At 48.6% G+C, this 21438-nt stretch overlaps 1 protein-coding gene across 1 annotated transcript in view; it reads left to right on the top strand.

The window, feature by feature from the left end:
* LOC147737348 (uncharacterized) overlaps nucleotides 1-21438 on the top strand; it is a 935485-nt gene that overhangs the window by 124449 nt on the left and 789598 nt on the right. The window lies entirely within an intron of this gene.

Genomic DNA, 21438 nt, shown 5'->3' with positions numbered 1-21438 from the left:
TAGTTCCTATTTTCCCAATAGGCACTGCGCATTGGAATAACATAAACAGTAGTATAGACGTAGAAGTGCGGATCTTCCAGGTCTCCACTGACTATGCTAAACTTATTTGGGTTTGTTACCAACTAGCTCAGAGGTCACTGGAAACTTTCTTTACTGAATAGGAAGTGATCAGCTTCCCTGGTACAGACAAGAAGGGATTCAGTTTTCCAACAAGCGCATAAACATGACAACTTTGCTCCTTAGAATAAGAGTCAATCTCTAGAGTCGTGTGAAACAATAGACAGTTATTTTACTCAGTCAGTTTTGTGCAGAATACTTTCACCAATATGCAGAGAATAGAGAGAAAGGCGTTTTCAATAAAAAGGTATTATTTATTGAACAGTCTTTCTTCTCATACAAGAGCAATGAAGTGCCACAATTGCAAGACTAGTTATTATAAAAAGTGCGTACAGTAAAATTTGTATTGCGAAATAATACTGTAAAAGCATTGATATGGTTTCCTAGCCATACAATGGTTTAAAATGAATAAAATATATATACATTCATATATACATTAGGCTAATGTACTCAACTGGTGCTTCTAACTACGCCTACCCCAGTGTACCTGACCTAAGCCTAATACTTGGAAGGGAGTAAGTAGCAGTTTAAGTTAAGTTGGTTTTGCCAAGGTTTGCTTCAAGAATTCTCTCTAAGGGTCTAGTCAACACCATACCTCTGGAATAGAATGTTGGAGGTCTTGTATCTCCTTCCAGGACTCGATATCCCAGTCACTCGCAAGAGTAGGCTGGAAACGCCGGAGCTGGATTTTCTCGGCAGGAGAAAAGACAGCGTCTCTCTCAGTGCGTCGAGGAGGAGGAGGGGAAGCGTCCGTGGGCAGCTTGTATCTGCTGGGCTTTGCAGGGGGACAGCTGTTCTGCTCCTATGTTCACCACACCATCGTTCGCCGATGTCGTTGAGGCAGCGTTTGCTTAAGGCAACGTTGGTAATATTTATACCTGAAAGGTGCCTGGTTTGACGTAAGTTTTTGGACACAAGACGTCAATAAAGATGTCACTAGGAAGTGATCGTCTCTCAGTGCTCATTAGAGTTCTATTACTAATCAAAACATAGCAAGCGGGGATTTCCCAGGTTGCTGAGTTTTATCTTGTTGAAGAACTCGGAGTGTAATCTAGGAATCTTAGATAGTGGCTTCTGCTGTGTCATTTGCTCTAATGAGCTGCAGAGGAAGCTGCAGAGGAAGAGATTCTGAAATGTGGCTCTGATCGTGTGAGGCCAGAGACGAGTTTCTGAATATTGCATTTGATCGTTTATGCCAATATAGGGGTATGAATGGATTATAGCCGTATAGGGACATAAGGTCACAGTATTGATCGGGGTCCTAGATTAGAACGCAACACCCACTCCACAAATTTATGTCCATCAATTTACTAAAAACTATAGCAAAAGATGCATGTGTAACATTACCCACCCCAAAATACATATTTGCATTTGAAATGGCGTATTTGCAATACATGGAATTATTTGTACTGTATGTTTTTAGGTTTAAAGTATTTTATTGAAGCAGGGTAAGGAAGGAAACAACAGGGCAAGAAAAAGAAAAACCACAGGTGCCCCACAATCAATGCGTACAATACAGTAGATACATCAAAGCAGTTCTGTCCCTTCAGTAGGCACCATCCGGCTTGGAAACACAGCTTGTACGCCTGTGGTTAAAGATGAAAAAGAAGGGGGGGGGAAAGGGGAAGAGAGAAGGGGGTGAAAGGAGGGGAAAAAAAGGGGGGAGGGGAAAGGGGTGGGGAAACAACCCTGCTCCACAACCTACCCAACCAACAAAACCCCCCAACTACCGCACCCCAACCCACCCCCTGTACTGTGCCAATGACCATCTGCTCTCCCCTCGTATCGACCCTCCGGTTGACTCCGCTACTCAATGCCAACTCCGACCAATCAAACAGGCGGATCCGGTGGCGGTGTCAGCCGTAACAACCTGAGATACCTAGGGCAGGTGATCTCCCTGAACTCAGAACATAGCAGGCTATGGAAAGGCGCCCACAGCTCCTCAAAAGCATCTGTATCCCCCAGGGCCACTAAGGACATCTTTTCCATGCCAAGGACATGCCACAATCTATGCAGCCAGCCGACAACAGTGGGGAGTGTGGTGGAGCGCCAGTGTATGAGAATGTTTTGCAACGCTGACCCTAGAGCTATCGCAATCTGTCTACCCCTTCTAGACCTGAGGGGGTACATCAACCCATTCGGCAAACCCAGTAGGACATAGGCAGGGAACCGCGGCAGCTCTATCTCAAAACATTTGTCCACCTCACCCCGAACCTCCTCCCAATAAGAAGCCAAAAGGGGACAGTCCCACAGTATGTGTGTAAGCGTGCCAGTTTGGCCACAGTTACGCCAGCACGTCCCCGGTATTGACCTATCCATCTCATGTAATTTCTCAGGAGTGCGGTACCAGTAGGTCGAAATTTTGGTGAAGGTCTCCGTGAGCCCCGTGTGGTAGGCCGAGTGGCGTGAGCGGTAGGAGATGTGGTCCCATTCTGTGTAGCTCAACACTCGTCCGAGCTCCCGTTCCCAACGCTCCCGACCGGGGTTGTGAATGTGAAAGGGGGAGGGCTGCAGCATCTTATACAAATCGGAGATTAGTTTAGCATCCGACGTGCGAGTGATTAACCAGCGCTCGTACACCATGATCTCCCGGTCCGCCGTTTCGCGCACTTGGGGTTGTAGTACCCAGTGGCGCGCCTGCATATACCTCATGCGCTCTGTCTCAGGGAAGCCGTAGTCCCGCTGCAAGTCCTGGAAGGGGATGACACCCTCAGGGCCGTATAGGTGATACAAAGTGCAACAGCGGGCTGCCCGCCAGCGCTCGTAAGCACCAGGCTCAGTTCCCGGACCGAAGTCCGGATTGCCAATTAACGGCGTGAAGGGAGAGGGAAAAGTAGTAAGTTCATGCCTAGTGGCCACTGAGTCCCACGCCCGAAGCGGGACACGCGTCACAAGAGATGCGTAAAGGATAGGGGGTCGATGAGCCCGCCTCAAGAATGGGACCTCCTGTAGCGTCCTGCCTGCTACCGCCTGGTCCTGGAACAGCCAGTGTTTGTCTGACTCCCACCGGCTCCATTCCACCAGATAGCGGAGTTGGGCGGCCTGGAAGTATGTCCGTAAATCTGGTATCCCTAGCCCCCCAGATTCAGGCGCCAGCGTAGCGATGTTCCTCTTAATCCGTGGTCTACGGCCCTGCCACACAAACCGCGCAATGGCTGATTGAGTCTCCGCGAGCCACCCTGTGGGGGGCTGGAGCGGCAACGCCCTAAACAGGTATAGTACCTGAGGCAGGAGGGTCATCTTCACTGCGGCCACCCTACCTAGCAGCGACAACGTGCCCTTATCCCACCGACCCAGTTCCTCTCTGATTTTCGTGCTCAAAGCCGCATAATTGGCCGTGACCATCGCCGGGAGGGAGAGCGCCAGCAGGATCCCTAAATACGGAATCCGGTCCCCGGACCAGCTCAGAGGGTAAATCCTCTGCAGTTCCGCCCTGGTGGCACTGGTGAGCGAAATGTCGAGGGCAGCTGATTTCCCGAGGTTCACCTTAAAGCCCGCCACCGCGGCGAAGAGGTCCAATTCCGCAATGCAAGCCGGCAGCGACCTCCGTGGGTCATCGAGCGTCAAAATGACGTCATCTGCATATAGGCTAATCGCGTGATGAAATTCGCCCATCTTGACTCCGACGATATCGGGGTTGTGCCGAACCCTTTGAGCAAACGGCTCCATATAAAGAGCAAAGAGCAAAGGGGACAGTGGGCATCCTTGTCGCGTACCCCGTTCTAAGGGAAAGGGCCGGGAACTGCCTCCGTTCACTCGGACCACCGCGGACGGGAACCGGTAGCAGTTGAAGATCAGATGCCGGAACTTCTCGCCTATCCCGAACTTGCCCAAGACCCTCTCCAGGTAGGGCCAGTGCACCCTGTCAAACGCCTTCTCCACGTCTATGGAAAGGAGCATCCTTTCCCCGGGGATCCTGGAGGCCTTCTCAAGAATATGAGTCACCCTCTTCGTGTTGTCCACTGTCTGCCTGCCAGGCACAAAGCCCGCTTGATCCGAATCGACCATGCCCGGGAGATGAAGTGCCAAGCGTGCTGCCAATATGCTGGTGAACACTTTCAAGTCTGTGTTCAGCCGCGAGATAGGACGATAGGACCCACAGGCAGTCCTGTCCTTGCCCGGTTTTGGGATCACAGAGACCGTGGCCTGAAGAAATTCGGGGGGAATGGCACCCGGCTCCGCGAACTTGTTGAAAAGGCGGGTCAACAGAGGCGCCAGCTCCTGACAGAAGGTCTTATAAAACAGAGGGATGAAGCCATCCGGTCCCGGGGCCTTGCCCGGTTTGAGCCGGGAGATCGCCGTGACCACCTCCTCGATACGGATCTCCCGTTCCAGACACTGAGCCTGATCCGGCGTTAACGACGGGAGCGGCACCGACTCCAGATAGTCCGTCTCCGCCCGGGCGGAGGGGGCCTCGCCAGTGTAGAGGTCTGCGTAAAAACTACGGAAAACGTCCGCTATTTGCTCATCTTCCGTGACAGAACCTCCGGCCGGGTTAACCAGCTCCTTCACTCGGTGCTGTTGGTGTTGCACCCTGAGCTTGTTGGCCAGGAGCCGTCCGCATCGGTCGCCACCGGTATAATACTTGTGCTTCAGACGAAGCATCGCGTACTCCGCCCGGTCCGTGTCCAGGGCAGACAAGAGTTTCCTGGCGGCTTTCAGCTGCCTCCAGACTCTGGGGGCTCCCGTTCTATGATGAACCTGCTCCAGCTCCCGCACCTGCCGGGTAAGCTCGTCCCTTTTGAGCTGTCGATCCTTGTTCTCCGCCGAGGAGACAGCGATAAATTCGCCGCGGAGCACAGCCTTCAGGGCTGCCCACTGCGTCGCGCGGGAGGTGTCGTCATTGTCGTTTACGCGCTGGAATTCCCCAATGGCTGCGCGAATCTGTTCCACCGTCGACCGTCTGTGCAATAGCATGTCCCGGAGTCGCCAGACCCCTCTCGGCCGAGCCACCGGGGGCAGATTGAAAGTACCCTCCACCGGCGCATGATCGGAAAGAGAGAGGACCCCCATGTCAGCGTTCGAGGCTAAAACGAGCATCGGACCCGACACAAGTAGATGGTCCAGTCGCGCATAGGACTTGTGTGCGTGTGAGAAGTAAGAGTACACGCGGGTAGTAGGGTGGAGGTGGCGCCACATGTCATGCAAGTCCAGCTCCTCAAGTCGGGTGCGAACCGAGCCCGAAAGCTCTCCCAACTGGTGGTGCCGTTGCACAGACCTGTCCAGAGCCGCGTCGAAAACCAGATTCAGATCTCCCCCCAACACTATGTGCCTATCAGAGGTGGACGCCACGTCTTCCAGTGCCCTGTGCAAGAATTGATCCTGGCGATCATTGGGGCCGTAGATAGAGCCTACAGTCAGCACCAAGCCTCCCACCCTAATCCTGTATGCCAAGAGCCTCCCTTTTTCTGTTCCGCCACTTTGTGTAAGCTCTCCCCCCTGAACCGCGTGGAGAACAGAAGTGCCACCCCTGCCGTTTTGGAAGCGCTGGAGGAGAAAAGCTGCGTGGGGAACTTGGGGGTACGCATTCTGGGACAGTCTATGGCCAGCAGATGGGTCTCTTGTAGCAGGCAGATATCAGCCTGGGAGTTCTCCAACAGAGACAATACCGCCCGCCTTTTAACCGGATTATTCAGCCCTTTCACATTCAGAGTAACAACTTTAAGAGCCATCAAGGAGGGGAATCATTGAAACGCACATAGGTGGGCAAGGCCCAGCAAGTGAACATGGAGGCCACCTCACGAAACCTCAGCGCACAGCAAACACAGACATCCCTACGGCACAGTACAGTCCCCGAACCCCAAAACCCCACAACTAGAGGAACCCCCCCCTCCCCTTGGAACTTCACACACCCAACCCCACACCACTCCCAACTTCCAGCCCCTTGCAAACCCCCAAACTCAAAACACCCCCCTGCAATTCCCATTCCCGCTCCCCGCTTCTCAAACTATGCAAAGAAGTCATTGTCCCAGTCCGGTCCTTATCGGACAAGGCCGTGGAAAGTCAGTCTAGTGGACGTCCAGCCACCACCACCTGCACTCGCCATCCTGCCCCACCCACCCCCAGAACCCCCGCACCAGCAATAAGAAAAGGCTATTGCAGACTCCCCCCGGAGTAAGTTCAGGCCGTCAGGGCCACTTCACCGGTCGCCGTCGCTCTGGAGGCCTCCTGAATGGCGGCCGACATGTCCGCCCGAATCGTGGGCGAGTCCGGTCGCTCCGGCGGTGGGGAGCGCCTCTCCCCAGCCTGCTGCCAACCGTCCCGAGTGCTTCGTCTGAGGCGCGGCGCCGGGGTGTCTGTATCCGATGCTGTGATGCCCAACACCGTGCAGACATCCTGGAGGGACCGGAGCTGGTGCAATGTTCCGTTCCACCGAAAAATCAGGCGGAAAGGGTGACCCCAAGAGTACTGCGTCCCCTGCTCCCGGAGGAAGTCCGTGGCGATTTTAAAGGATTTTCTCTTCTACAGTGTGACCGTAGATAAATCCTGATAGAGGGCCACCGGGTAGTCTCGGAATCGGAAAGGCTGCTGCCGCCGCGCCTCGCGGAGGATCCGCTCCTTCAGGGGGAAGTCCGGCAGGAAGGCCAGGATGTCCGGGGGGGGGGCGCTGTAGCCCTGCGGGGGCGGCCCACCCGGTGCGCCCTGTCGATGCGAACCTGAAAGTCTTCTGACTCCCCTAAAATTGCACGGAAGAGGGCCTCCAGGTATGCGGTCACGTCTTCACCCTCCTCGCCGGACGGGACGCGTCGGACCCTGATGTTATTCCGCCTGGACCGATTTTCGAGGTCCTCGGCGTGGGCCTGCAGCTCGATCTGTTGCTCCCGCAGCCGCAGGACCTCTTGCTGCAGGTGGGTGATCTCCTCGTCCCTGGAGTGACCAGCTTCCTCCACGGTGTTGACCCGCTCCCCCAGGGAGTCCACCTCTCTCCGTACCTCGCTGACCTCCCCGGCCACCTCCTGCTTCAAAGTCTGAAAATCCTCCAGCAAGGAGCTGAACAGCGACTCAAGGAACGATCGTGTCACCGGGGGCTCTCCGCCATCAGCGCCCCTGGAAGGGGCCGGGGAGGTCGTGGCGGTTTGGCTCCCTCCGCTGCGTAGGGCACCGCGCCCCAACATGTCCGGCAAAGTCCGATCGCCCCTCCTTTGTCCCCTAGCGTTCGACATCCTGGCGGCACGGGAGTCAACGATGGCCGTCGCTCGGCGAAGAGGTCACCAGGGCCAGGGCAGCTATACACTGGCCAGGAAGCACCGCCACACAGAGACCCCGAGCAAGGCCGGGCAGCCGGGCCGGAGTTCACAAAATGGCCGCCCGTTACAGTCAATGGGCCAACGCCCAGGGAGTGAGGCCTACCCCCGTCGCAAGTCCAGTGGCGAGAAACACAGCCGGAGGGCAGGCTCGCGGGTCATGGGCAGCCGGGGCCGGCACTCCTAGGGGAATATCTGCTCCGGGGGCGCAACACCACTCCTCCACAATGGAGTTCTGGACTTTTTGGTTCCGTCCAGAGGTGTCAGGGAACAACACCCGAAGACCCCGGAGTTCCACCTGTCTTGGTGCACAAATAAACAGAAACACGGGCTTCTCGATGGTGGCGTCAAAGACCAAAGGTTTATTACTGCAGGGACACAGAAGTCACAGAAACTACGCATGGGCAGTGTCTAGGAGCCTGTTCCATTTGTACAAAGAGGGTTGCTCCTTATATACTAAAAATTGGGCTTCAGGCAAATTCTTCACATGTTAGTACATTCCCAAACCTTTGTGTCCTAAACAATAAATATTTGGCGTTGCACAGGAATCGTCGACAATATCTGATGTCAAAACATTACGAACGAGGGGTTCCCACTTTTCCATCATAATCTCATGTCAACTTTTCATTCAAGACCCGGACCGCCTCATCGTAAATTTCGTTACCTCCCCCTAATAAAGGCCCAGAAGGAAAGGAGCAGAGCCAGGTGCAGAAGATAGAAAAGCAGGATAAGGGATGTTTGTGGGTTGTAAATGGGCAAGGCTACCGGCTTCGGCCGCCTAATCGTGATCAGGCCAACGACCACAAGAACCAGTATAGCAGGACTGGCCTCGGGCAGAGGAGGCAGCCTTTGTCGAGTCATGCAGCTACAGCGTGTTCTGTTCCAAGGTGCACGTGTCACTAAAGAGGTGAATCACCGGCTAAGGCTACGTGTCTTTAATCGAAATGAAGTGATCAAAGGTTATTGCGTATGTGAGGGCAAGAAACACAAAATGGCTGCCATGATCTAAGATGGATGTCATGGGTAGATCAGAAATGTGTTTGTTACAGGAGTACTCTTGCTCGTAGCGTAGCGAAAACACCAGGATATGCTAAATGGATCATTTGCGGTTCGCTGATACCAATATTATGTATTTCCGACAATATTGAAAACACGGGTTCAAATCGTCACGGAACCTCAGACCCTCCTTTTGCCCTTACATAGGCAATTACTCAGTCTATGTCAGAGTCTAATTCTATGCTCATCAGGTCAGTGACATGTTGTTGTATCATCATCCTTTCTCGCGCCTTTTCTCCAAACGCAGGTGGTTTCCTAAAACAGGTTGCAGCACAAAGACTACACAGAGCAGGACCACACTGGATAATCAGGCAGCATGAGAATAGGAATACTAAGATGACACCAATGACCATCAGAACCTTCCATCCCCACGCTGATATCAGAGTCCAAAACCACTCCATGAAGGACCAGTTTCCATTGTCTACGTGTATAGAGTCGGAAATCTTGTGTAGCTTAGAGATCGCCTCATAGACTGTTGGAGCATTATTGGGAATAAAGACACAGCAGCTCGATTGGATCATTCTGCATACCCCACATCGATCTGCAAGTATTACGTCTAGAACCATACGGTTCTGTAATGTCATGAGTCTATCCGCCTGAAGCTCAGCTGTCAAATTGCTAAGGGCACCAGCAGTTTCGGTAATAGTAGATTCAACTACCCGTGTTAGCTGACGTATGTTTCTACTATTGGCCATAGGCCCCCAGAACGGAAGGAAACCTTTGAAGAAGTCTCCAGCTTCCTGACCAGCGGTGTCTTCCTTGCTGAAAACACCTCTTGCTACTCTGATTTTGTGGTAGTCTGAAGAAGCAGTGTATGTTGGAGGCAACAGTCGAGCAATATAACATGAACCTGAAAAGTCAGCAGGCAACCATGTATACGCTCTGTCTTGACAGATGAAGTAGGTACCCCTAGCAGTAAGAAAAGCAGGGGAAGAGTTAGACGGAAACACGTAAGTCTCTACGCACTCACTCCTCCCTAGCTGAGCTCTCGGATTTCTCCCATTACCTTGCAAACAGACCTGACCTCGGTGAGGTACGACCCAGATTGGAGTTGAGCTTCTCCGTTTGCTTTCTCCCAAACTAAGGCGATACTCTGAAGAATTCCAACTCAAATATACTCGTAATTCGTCTCTAGGGTAAGATGGAGTATTATTGACGTCCTTGATCATGTCAATAATTCCCTGGACTAAAGCTTTGTTGGCAGAGTTATATCTAGTGGAACGTGGTGGACGCGGAGGATAGGTTTCAAGGGCATAAGCAAAGATGGTTTGAAGGGCCTGAAATGATCCATTATAGCTAAAAGGCAAAACCAGGTAGGGAATGCCTTTATCCATAGTGTGGGGTATCAAGCCACACACCCAGCAGTCTGTAGTGTTAACTACTAATTGGTGTTGGTGCAAGAGCTGTACAAAAGTGTTATTAATGAATTCTGAGCGTCGAGCTTGCTCATGTTCAGGAAACGAGTGAAAAGAGTGTATGGAAGAAACAGTAGAAGTAGCAGGATCAAGGGGAGGTACTGTAGTTACTGGCATAAAAATCAAACTCATACCAAAGACGATTCCACCCACCAACGTTATCAAAACAATCAAAAATGTAATGGCACATTGTATCAGAAAGCATTTGCTATGAAGGATTCTGTAAAGTCTGTTTCTGCGAACAAAATTCACATTTTCTCGTTGCAGCGCAGGAAGCTCCATCTTCTACAATCCGCTCGCGACCACTGATGATGTGTACGTAGATGAAAATGCCTCTATTAGCTCTGGGAGTTCCCAGAACCAACAGAAAGATCGACCTTGTGTCTGACCCCCGCAGATTCAACTAGGTACACAGCCACGACCCTACGGCTACCCAGACGGCAAGGCAATTTTTAAAAAACAATAAAACAATAGCAAACTTCCTGGCTGATGGCAAAAGTTTCAAAATTCAAAATATCATAATAGGCAGTTTCCTGCTTTATTTGTCCATATTATGAGATCGTAAGTTGTATCTTAGTTTTGCAGGAACTGTTTGATCGGAAAATAACGCATCATTAGTAGCTGTTGCAGTGTTCAGGTTCGCAGATGATATAGTTTTTTCTGATGCAGAGGACAAATGTTCAGAGTTCAAAGGAGTCTTTTCAGGAGGAGAGTCAGAGTTCGGAGTGTCAGTTATCAATTCGGCATCGCTGAAAGGGATAAACTTGGGTGTTTGCTCGAATTCAGAGGCACCAATTCCCTTCTTCACCCAGTTGTCGTAAGGAAGTGGCAGGGGCACACGTTTGACATGAGTTGCATGTATCCAGTGCTTGCGTCCAGCCACACGAACAGCAGTTCTCGTTGCCAACAACACCTGGAAGGGGCCGACATATTTGGGCTGAAGGTTCTTTGTCCTCGTAAAATTTCGTACCACAACGTGGTCGCCGGGTTTCAGCTGATGACCTGGACTCTCCGGAGGCTTTGGCAATGCATCGAAAACCTGTTGGTGAATAAGACTCAATTTAGCAGTCAAGTCGTAAAGGTAATCAATCAACATTGGATATTCCAAAGAACAAAATTCTTTCGGCCTAGGCACTCCCCAAACATTAGCGGGACAACCAAAAACTATTTCGTAAGGACTAAGCCCTACTCTAGAATGTACAGTCGCTCTCGTCGATAACAAAGCCAAGGGTAGTGCGTCTGGCCAGGATAAACCCGTGGATGCCTGTATTTTAGCAAGTTTTAGTTTGAGGGTGCCATTGTAACCTTCAACTAAACCAGCGGACTGGGGATGGTTTGCACTGTGAAACTTTTGTTTAATGCCCAAACCGGCACACACACTCTGCATAACTTTCCCTATAAACTCACTTCCGTTATCTGACCATACAATCCGTGGCATTCCAAACCTAGGGAAATATTCTTTGAGAAGAATTTTGGCAGTAGATAGGGCAGTATTGTCCTTTAGTGGATATGCTTCGATCCATTTAGAGAAAGCACAAACTACCACCAGGACGTATTTTAAGTTATTGCACCGATCCATGTGAATGAAGTCTAACTGAATCACTTCAAAGGGGCAAGAGGGTGGAGCGAAATGACCAGCAGGAGTAGGAGTTCCCTTGCCAGGATTATGCATCAGGCATACCATACAATTTTTCACCACTCTCTCTGCACATTTACTGATCCCATCATTCTTCCAGACTGGAGCCAACATCTTACAGATTCCTTTAGAACTTATATGCGCTACTCCATGCGCCATTGTCACCACTGCAAGCACATACGCATCAGGCAACATCCAACGCTGTTGTTCCGACAAGTCAATCCAACACCCACTCGAATCCAACTTGCCCATACTTTCTTTCCATGCACGTTTTTCCTCCTCAGTTGCCTCTTTCTGAATCTCTTTCACACTTTCCACTGTATCCTCACACATTCCAGACTCGGAAATCCATCTTGCAGATGTTGCAACATACATTCTACTCATCATATTCCTAGCTGTCTGTTTAGCGGTCTCATCAGCAAAAGCATTCCCACGACCAACATCATCCGTGATTGCTTTATGCGCACTGCATTTCACAATCGCAACTTCAGTCGGCAAGGTTAGAGATTCCAACAAGTCGTTAACTAACTGACCATGTTGAATCTTAGTCCCATGGGACGTAATGAAACCTCTTTCTTTCCACAAACGGCCAAAATTATGGGCCACGCCAAACGCGTACTGACTATCTGTGAACACATTCACTCTCTTTCCCTTAGCTAAAACACACACTCTTGTTAGAGCTATTAACTCTGCAGCTTGGGCAGAATTCTGACTCACTCTTGCAGTCTCCACAATCGTACTCAAAGTCGTTACTGCATAGGCAGCAGCCACATCACCATTCTCCAATTTAAAGCATGACCCATCAACATACAACGTGCCATCTGGATCTGACAATGGAGTGTCTTTTAAATCAATACGTCCTTTTGTCTCTTCCTCGGTTCTAAAACAGCAATCATGGGGCTCGGAATCACTCGACTCTTGATTAGTCGGCAACAATGTTGCTGGATTCAATACATTGCATCTTTTGATCTGAATATGACTCGCTAGCAATGTCAGCTCGTAGCCAGATAATCTCGCACTGGTAAGGTGTTGTGTCTTGGTTCTGTTCATGAGTGTATCCACAGCATGAGGAACCATGACCACTAGCATGTTATTCATCACCAAACCAGCAGATTGTCGAATGGAAGCCGCCGCTGCCGCTGTAGCTCTCAAACAACTAGGTAACGCTCTAGCTACCGGATCTAATGTTGATGAAAAATACGCACAAGGGCGTTGTTTATCACCAAATTTCTGTGTCAGAACACTCAACGCGCAACCTTCTCTCTCGTGAACATAGAGCGTGAATGGCTTGCTGTAATCGGGTGTGCCTAATACAGGAGCTGAACAAAGTGCATTCCGTAACTCAGAAAAACTCTCCTGACATTCAGCAGACCATGGCACCGGACTCGGAACATTTTTCCCAGTCAAAGCTACCAACGGTTTTGCTAAAAGAGAAAAATTTGGGATCCACTGCCTACAGTACGAGGTAATACCTAAAAAGGCACGCACTTCTCTCTGCGTGCGGGGAACACTCATCTGCGTAATTGCTTTTATTCTCTCTGGGGTCAACTTCCTTCCCTCCTTTGACAAGAGATGACCTAGGTAGGTCACTTCTTGGCAGCAATATTGCATTTTCGAAGGTGACACCTTGTGATTCAAATTAGACAAATGATGCAATAACGAAATTGTAGCTGCTTTGCAAGTTTCCCTGTCATCGGCAGCCACTAGAAGATCATCTACATACTGTACTAGAGCAGAACCTGGAGGAAGTACAAAGGAATCTAACTGACTTTTTAATGCCTGACTGTAAATGGATGGGCTCTCACAATAGCCTTGTGGAGCGCGTTTAAATCTGAAGCTTCGACCTCCTAGACAGAAGCCAAAAATATCTCTGCTTTCCTCGGCTATCGGAATGCTGAAAAAGGCGTTTTTCAAGTCAATGACTGAAAACCATGTGGCTGTAGCAGGAATCAATGTTAACAAGGCAGTAATATCTGGAACCACAGGAAACTGCGGGACCACAATCTTATTAACTTCTCTGAGATCAATGACAAACCTATATACTGGAGGTTTTGTAGGATCAGTTCGTTTCAAAATCGGTAATACAGGACTGTTACAGACATTTCCTCTAGTTTCTTCAACCACACCTTTCTTAATCAAATCTTGCACAATCAGTAAAAGTGCACGTTCACCTTCATTAGAGATCTTATATTGAGGAATTCGTGGAAATTTTACATTTGCTTTCAAAGTGACTACATATGGTGGTATTTCTAAAAGGCCTACATCGTTAGGACCAGTCGCCCAAAGAGTATCAGGGAGTGAACGCAGCTCTGGCGGGAGTGCATCCATAGACAAGTACATCGGAGAGGTGATTCTTTTACCCAACGTAAGCTGTACTCCTTCCGGAGAACAGTACAATGTCGCATATAGTCGTTTCAACAAGTCTAAACCAAGTAGATTTTCATTACAACCTGTCGTCAAAATCAGGGGTGCTTTCAATTGACACGGTCCAACAGAAATAGACAAAGGACCAGATACCGGGTTGTAAACAGGGGCGCCTGAAAAACCTACAGAAACATTTGTTAAGCCAGACAAAGGTGCGCCAGGGAGTTTCGCATGTATGATAGAACTTTTTGCGGCACCAGTATCCAACAGAAACGGTTCGACTACACCTGATGTTGCTACTGCGACATAAGGCCCACTCTGATCCACTGGAACTGATACTACTCCCTCTCTCTGTCCATGGCTGTCCTAGTACCCATTTTGTTGAAATTCCTCATCATTTTCACAATAGTCTTCAACATGATACTGTTGAGATCTATTTTGTTGGGCAGACTGTCCATTTCGTTGATCAAAGTGATTGGAAGGGCGATCATTTGTCTGTGGAGGCATAGCACCTCGTCCTCGACCTCTAGAATTCTGCACAAAACCACCACGACCTCTCTGAGCTGCTGCTGCGTTATTTTGCGCTAAGACTGGACACTCATTTTTATAATGACCTTCTTTCTTACAATATGCACACTGGTTCCACTGATATTGAGGTCTCGGTGAACTATAATCTGTCCTTTGATATGACCCTTGCTGCGTATTAGTCTGACTCATGCGAGGCGGATATGCCTGTTGCAAAAGGACTTTAGTCTTTAAGTCTTTCGTCTTTTTATCTGATTTCTCTTTCTCTTCTTTATCCCTATTTTCATAATACTGTGCAGTTGCAAGTATTTGCGCAGTTGTAGAAACAGCCCACGCACTCTTGGAATCTTTTAATTTATTGCATAGCTCAGGTACCAAATTATGTACGAATTTATCGACAAACAATCTCTGTCCTCCTTCTGTGCTCATATCCTGACCACTATGATCTACAAAAGTCTCTTCGAACCTCGTGAAAAAGTCGGAGACACTTTCGTCTTTCTTTTGCCTGCATGCGGACAACTTGTCCCAATTAACACGCAATGCGGGCATCAGAGTCTTCATTAAGTCGATTATCCTACCTGGAAGATTAGCAATTAGAGGTTCGGGTTTGGAACCACCTATTTGCTGACCATCCGCTGCAATGATAGCTGCCCAATCACCACCTAGGGCAACTGGATGATTCTCTTTACGAATTTTAGCCCAAATTGGTTGCGGAACTACATTCCCAAATAACTTGTCAATGTCCGCCAGATTCATCACACAGGCCTCAACTGTTTGCGCTAATTCTTTATAGTATCCGGCAGGATTCTTACGCGGGTCTGGCAAGGCCTGCTTCACTGCTAATACTTCGGCTCGCTTCCACGGAATGTGTATCCACACTCTTTGGAATTGCGCCGGAGCGGCTGCAATACCATTAATGGCATCAGCTTGCACAGCTTCACGCCAAATTGGAGGAACCTCCCTCATTGGATATTGGCGATTCTGCTTCGTACTACCTTTCTCTAAGTCTCTCGGTGAACGAAGTGATGGATCATTTCTATAACTTAAAATCAGTTCCATCGCTTCTTTTATATTTTGACCTACTATCATTCCTGCAGCAAACTCTTTCTGAACCTTAATTAAGTCTTCTAAATTCAATTCAGAGTCATCTTCTTCTAGTTCCTCACATAAAAGAGAGCACATCTCGTCAAAGACATATCGTTGCGTTGGTTCATTCCACTGCATAAATGTATCTAGTACATCTCTCATACTATATCTCCTACTTTTCGAAATCCATCTGAGAGCCGTGGAATCTAATATTCCCCGTTCCTCAGTACTTGGGAGCTGACTACGTCTTTGTACAGAGTCAGAAGTAGGAGTCTTAATTAAAGTTTTATAGAAAGGAGACAGAATGTTAGAGACAGAATCAGTGATTCTTCGACGAACAGAAAGCAGAGTCAACATACTGGCAGATGCAGAGAACACAGTAGCAGTTGGAACAGATAGCGGGACAGTAGGAGTATCGAGGAAGATAGCTTGTGGAACAGTAGGTGTAAGCGATACAGGTATAGGTAGAGAAGTCGGCAACCCAGGAAGAGGAGGTGCCGTAGGAACGTTTACATTAACTATAGGAGGTACAGGGACTTGATTCTGAGGGGCAGGAGCAGGAATACCAGGTTGTCCAGCAACCGGCAATTGAACATTTGGTACAGGTGGAGCCGTAGCACCTTGTGCATACGGTGGAGGTGACTGTAACAAGTAAGACAACAGAGGATCGTTTTCGGGATCTTCTACTATCTTAGTCGTACTCGATGGCAAGGCAGGATAGCATTTATCTATCGCTAAGTTACGCTCTCTAGTGGCTATCTCCATTGCCTTCTCAGACTCGTTATCTTGCAGCTGTTTAGCCGCTTGTTCTAAAGTTAACTCTTGCTCTTTCTGTTCTTTCTTCAACCTTTTAATCTCTCTCTGTTTAGATTCTTTTCGCCAGTAACGGAAAGAATCAAACATTGCCGGCCGGGCTTTCTTCTTAAACAGTTTTACTTCTAAATTGTCAAGGATTTCGGGTTCAAAACTACCATGCAGTGGCCAACTAAGGACACCGTCCTTTTCAGTGTATCGGACCCACACCTCATTATAAGATATAGGACCCACACCATGCTTACTGTAAAGATCATATAAGGGAGTCCCAATCGAAGGAACCAGACATGAGTCCCCCAATCGTGAATCACTGTTGCAACCAAAACACGACAACATACAATTTCTCTGACTTACCATTTTGTAATCCGGAACACAGAACAAACAACACAAACAAGAATGTGCACTCGAACCAAGAACTTAGGCCTACCAAAAGCGAACTGATGTATCGATACCCAAACTAAACCAAATAGATTATCGTAACCAGAACAACAACCAGTGATAATCTTACGAAACCAAACCAAACCAAGAACCAAAAGGATTTCAACAACCCTCACGAAATAACCAGCTAGCAACCACTAAATACTTAACCGAGGCACTGAAGACGTCACCAAGGAGAAACCCGTCACGTTTCGCCGTACTAAGGACTGCACCTCGGGTCCAAGACAGGGCGACGGTCAAGGCAACGGCCCACTGCAGCCGTCCTGAACGGGAACCCTCGTGGAAGAGAACGTCGGGCCACTTTTGCGATGGGATCGATGAAGTGGGGCGCCTCCCTCAGGAATCTTCACACGAAGCCTCTCGAACTCTTCAGGCTTTTGGACCGGTACCGAATGACGTCGCCCCACGTTGGGCGCCAATTGGAGTTCTGGACTTTTTGGTTCCGTCCAGAGGTGTCAGGGAACAACACCCGAAGACCCCGGAGTTCCACCTGTCTTGGTGCACAAATAAACAGAAACACGGGCTTCTCGATGGTGGCGTCAAAGACCAAAGGTTTATTACTGCAGGGACACAGAAGTCACAGAAACTACGCATGGGCAGTGTCTAGGAGCCTGTTCCATTTGTACAAAGAGGGTTGCTCCTTATATACTAAAAATTGGGCTTCAGGCAAATTCTTCACATGTTAGTACATTCCCAAACCTTTGTGTCCTAAACAATAAATATTTGGCGTTGCACAGGAATCGTCGACAATATCTGATGTCAAAACATTACGAACGAGGGGTTCCCACTTTTCCATCATAATCTCATGTCAACTTTTCATTCAAGACCCGGACCGCCTCATCGTAAATTTCGTTACCTCCCCCTAATAAAGGCCCAGAAGGAAAGGAGCAGAGCCAGGTGCAGAAGATAGAAAAGCAGGATAAGGGATGTTTGTGGGTTGTAAATGGGCAAGGCTACCGGCTTCGGCCGCCTAATCGTGATCAGGCCAACGACCACAAGAACCAGTATAGCAGGACTGGCCTCGGGCAGAGGAGGCAGCCTTTGTCGAGTCATGCAGCTACAGCGTGTTCTGTTCCAAGGTGCACGTGTCACTAAAGAGGTGAATCACCGGCTAAGGCTACGTGTCTTTAATCGAAATGAAGTGATCAAAGGTTATTGCGTATGTGAGGGCAAGAAACACAAAATGGCTGCCATGATCTAAGATGGATGTCATGGGTAGATCAGAAATGTGTTTGTTACAGGAGTACTCTTGCTCGTAGCGTAGCGAAAACACCAGGATATGCTAAATGGATCATTTGCGGTTCGCTGATACCAATATTATGTTTTTCCGACAATATTGAAAACACGGGTTCAAATCGTCACAAAACCTCAACAACCGGAACGGCCGCACGAGGCGAGTACTCTCAAGCCCCGGACTTGCGTAGCAGCCGGATGCCGGCTCCGCCTCCGTCGACCTCCTCCGTTCAGCTCCGCTCTCGTCAACCTCCTCCGGTCGGCTCCGCTCCGCTGGCGAAGTCCCCTTCGGCACCCACTCGGGCACCGCGGTGCAGGCACTCCAGCGGGTCACTCACAGGCAGCAGAGCACACCGTTGAGACCCCAAGCCTGGATGTCTCGCGGCCTCCGGATCGCACACAAGCCGCCCCAGGCTATCTCGGTCAGAATCGCACCTCCGGCGGGGCAATCAAGGCTCAACGATCACTCCACACCACCACCGGGGTCACCAGGCTCAGTCACCGCTTGATCCGGGGGGGAATCAGCGGTTGCGAGCGGTGCAGGGTTTCAGGGGCCTGGGAGCTCTCGGCAAGTGCGACCTCTCAGCCCGCCATCTTGGCCACGCCCCCGTACTGTACGTTTTTAAGCATAGAAATCATTCAACATTATAGCATATGTAATCAATGAACGATTTTGCGAAAAAATTACACATGAAATATCTCTTAATACAGAAAAGAAGGGCGAGATAATTTCATCACATATAAATGCATTCGTTATAAAATGTGCTAGAGGCTGATGTAAAGTTATTATGTCTCTAGATTTACCTAAAAATAGAAGCTTCTGTTCTTTATGAATAGGTCTACTTTAAGCAAAGAATTTTTGTGCCAGAAAAAGGTAAATATTTTTTAAAAAGTGTTCAATTAAAAAAAAATCTTGTTGAACGGGGGAATAGAGTTTCAACGCTTTTCAGCAGTTTTTGTTGATCAAAACTGAAGGCTGAATTCAGAGTTCATGGGAACGCTGTGTGTCGGAATGCTTTTCAAAAGTTATTGTTTCTGTTGAGGGTATACACCTGTTACAACGCATCTTTTACAACTACCTACTATTACAACGCATCTTTTACAACGCATACCAATACAACGCATTGCGCTGGGGGGCGCTCTAGGATAGGGAATAAGTATAATTTACTATCCAACACCTTCCCTAGTGTCCACGGGGACTGGAGTTAGAATAGTAAATTATACTTACCACTATCCAGCACCTCAAAGCGCTATGCGTTGTAATGGTATGCGTTGTAATGGTCGCGTTGTAATAGTAGGTAGTTGTAACAGTATGCGTTGTAACATGGTACATCCAGAACATCATATCAGACAGGCTCTCAAAAAATTGGTCTACAAAATCAGGTAACAGTTCAACCAAGTTCGATAGTGCTGTAACTTGGCAGGTGTGAGAATGATTGCTATCATCAAAGTCTGGATCAGCAATGCTCACAGAAGGTCGTACCTGGGTCATGTTGCTTTTGTTTCTCGCTCCACTGTTACCACCTACTCGTAGCACAGGAGTCTCAACGAATGCCGTCATCCGGATTGGTAGCCGCTGGGGACAACACAATGCGTGAGCCGTTACATGATTTAGCAAAGTATCCATTGGTACTGCTGATGGAAGTGCAAGACAGATGTCCAACACACACTCATCTCCGCATAGCATATATCGAAGCACAGGTAAGATGCAGGATTGCCATATAGGTCTGAATGAAAGGAACCAGGTCATGTTTAGATCTCTCAGCCTAGCCAATCCAAGGACTCTAGTTATTCTGTCCCGGTAGCGCACTGCTAGGATTGTTTCTTCCATTCCTGTCGGAGTCATGTCTGTGTCTTGGCTTGCCATATCGGAGCAGGAGGGTTAAAAATAAAATCCCTGCTACAAGTCCCAAAATAAGGGGGATGCCGCCAAAGACTGAATGGACAAAATTGGGAATGATTCCCAGAATTTCTCTGAATGGTGATAATAGTCCCGAAAAAATGGTCTTAAATATGCCTGGGATGCCTATGGCACTAGACATGTTAAAAATTTGACTAAGCATTTCTGTGAAATGCACGGGGCAATTTGTTGATAAAAAGTTCATGTATCTACGTAGCCGTCCTTGCAACTAGGAGATCATACGTCTCTTTCGATGACGTGATGGGCACTGTTGTCTGTAAAAGCACAGACTTCATTCTGCTTAAAGTATTAATTTGTATAGAAGAGAAATTCAGACGAGGCCATAAGGGAGTCTCGGAGTCTCCAGGGCCGTTTGGAAACAATGCTTGCATACAACAAGTGACCATGGAAGTTACGTGTACGAGATATGCTTTCCCTGGCAAAAGGCCACAACAGCTGTGATCCGTTATTAGAATGTAACTCCCATTCGAGAGCTGCTTAAAGAAAGGCTCTATCTGCGTTGCAGGTGTGACATGTTGGTGGCATGAAAGGTTGTTTGAGTTTCCTTCACAGGCTCCGTGTAAATTAATACCCTGGAACAAAAGTATACCGCTTAGTGAATGTTTACAGTTTTCACCAATAAGAAATACATTTTTGTTGCTGTCACTATAGCATGTGTGTGTGTATGGTAATTTCCATGCTGACTTAATGTATCCTTTACCCAATCGTTCATACTGGCCAGTAGGTATGTATTCAAGGCAATTTTTAAATCGGAAAGTTGTTATCGGAATTGTGATAATCCCGTGTATTATCCATTCAATGACAGGACTTTCTGACATTGTCAAAGGTAATCTCTCAAGTTTTTCGATGCTCAGGATTGTATAGTCTGCTCCTTTCTGTGCCAAGCTGATTTGTTTATCAGTAAGGTTAAAGATGGAAAACAATGACGGTGTGTTGAGTACACGCCAAGGCACATAGCCTGAACGAAGATTTTGCAGCGTCCAGCCTAACTGTACAATAGAACGCAATTGTGACTGGCCATGCTGTAACATTAGCAAGTCTTTGTCTATTATATCTATGGCAGATGATACAATACTGTCCAGTGAATATATTCTTGAGGACAGAGTCATTAACCCATTGTCCACTACAGAAAGTGATTTTTCCAAATTAATACAATCAATTTCTCGTATTTTTTTAGCTGTTTCAATTTGTGTTATTTTCCAAGCCTCGTTGTAAGCCGCATATATACTGGTCGCTATGAAACGCTTTTGACGCTGTTTGCGTGGTCCCAGAATGAAATCGCGCAAATCAGCACCATCTTCAAGTAAAGACAAGTGTTGCTTAATTTTAAGATCATCACGTCGGCGCTAAGCAGGGACTCGGAAGTCCAGGAGTCCCTGCTTCCCCAGGTGCGCAAGCGGACGCGCCCACCAACAGACACGCCCCCGCCTGACCAGAGAGAAAAAGGCGCGTGTTTTTCTTTCACTCGCTGGGACCCACCTGGGAGTTCGCGAAGGCTGCTGCTTGTCCCTACGACCTCGGGACTGACTGCTGTGCTGAGTTGTGCTGCCGCTGCCTCTCGCCGCACCCGCTTCGCGGGTGCCGCTTCGC

The sequence above is a fragment of the Lissotriton vulgaris genome, chromosome 1_1 (assembly GCF_964263255.1).
Source record: "Lissotriton vulgaris chromosome 1_1, aLisVul1.2, whole genome shotgun sequence".
NCBI classification, from domain to species: Eukaryota; Metazoa; Chordata; class Amphibia; order Caudata; family Salamandridae; genus Lissotriton; species Lissotriton vulgaris.
This window is presented reverse-complemented; position numbering and strand designations above follow the sequence as displayed.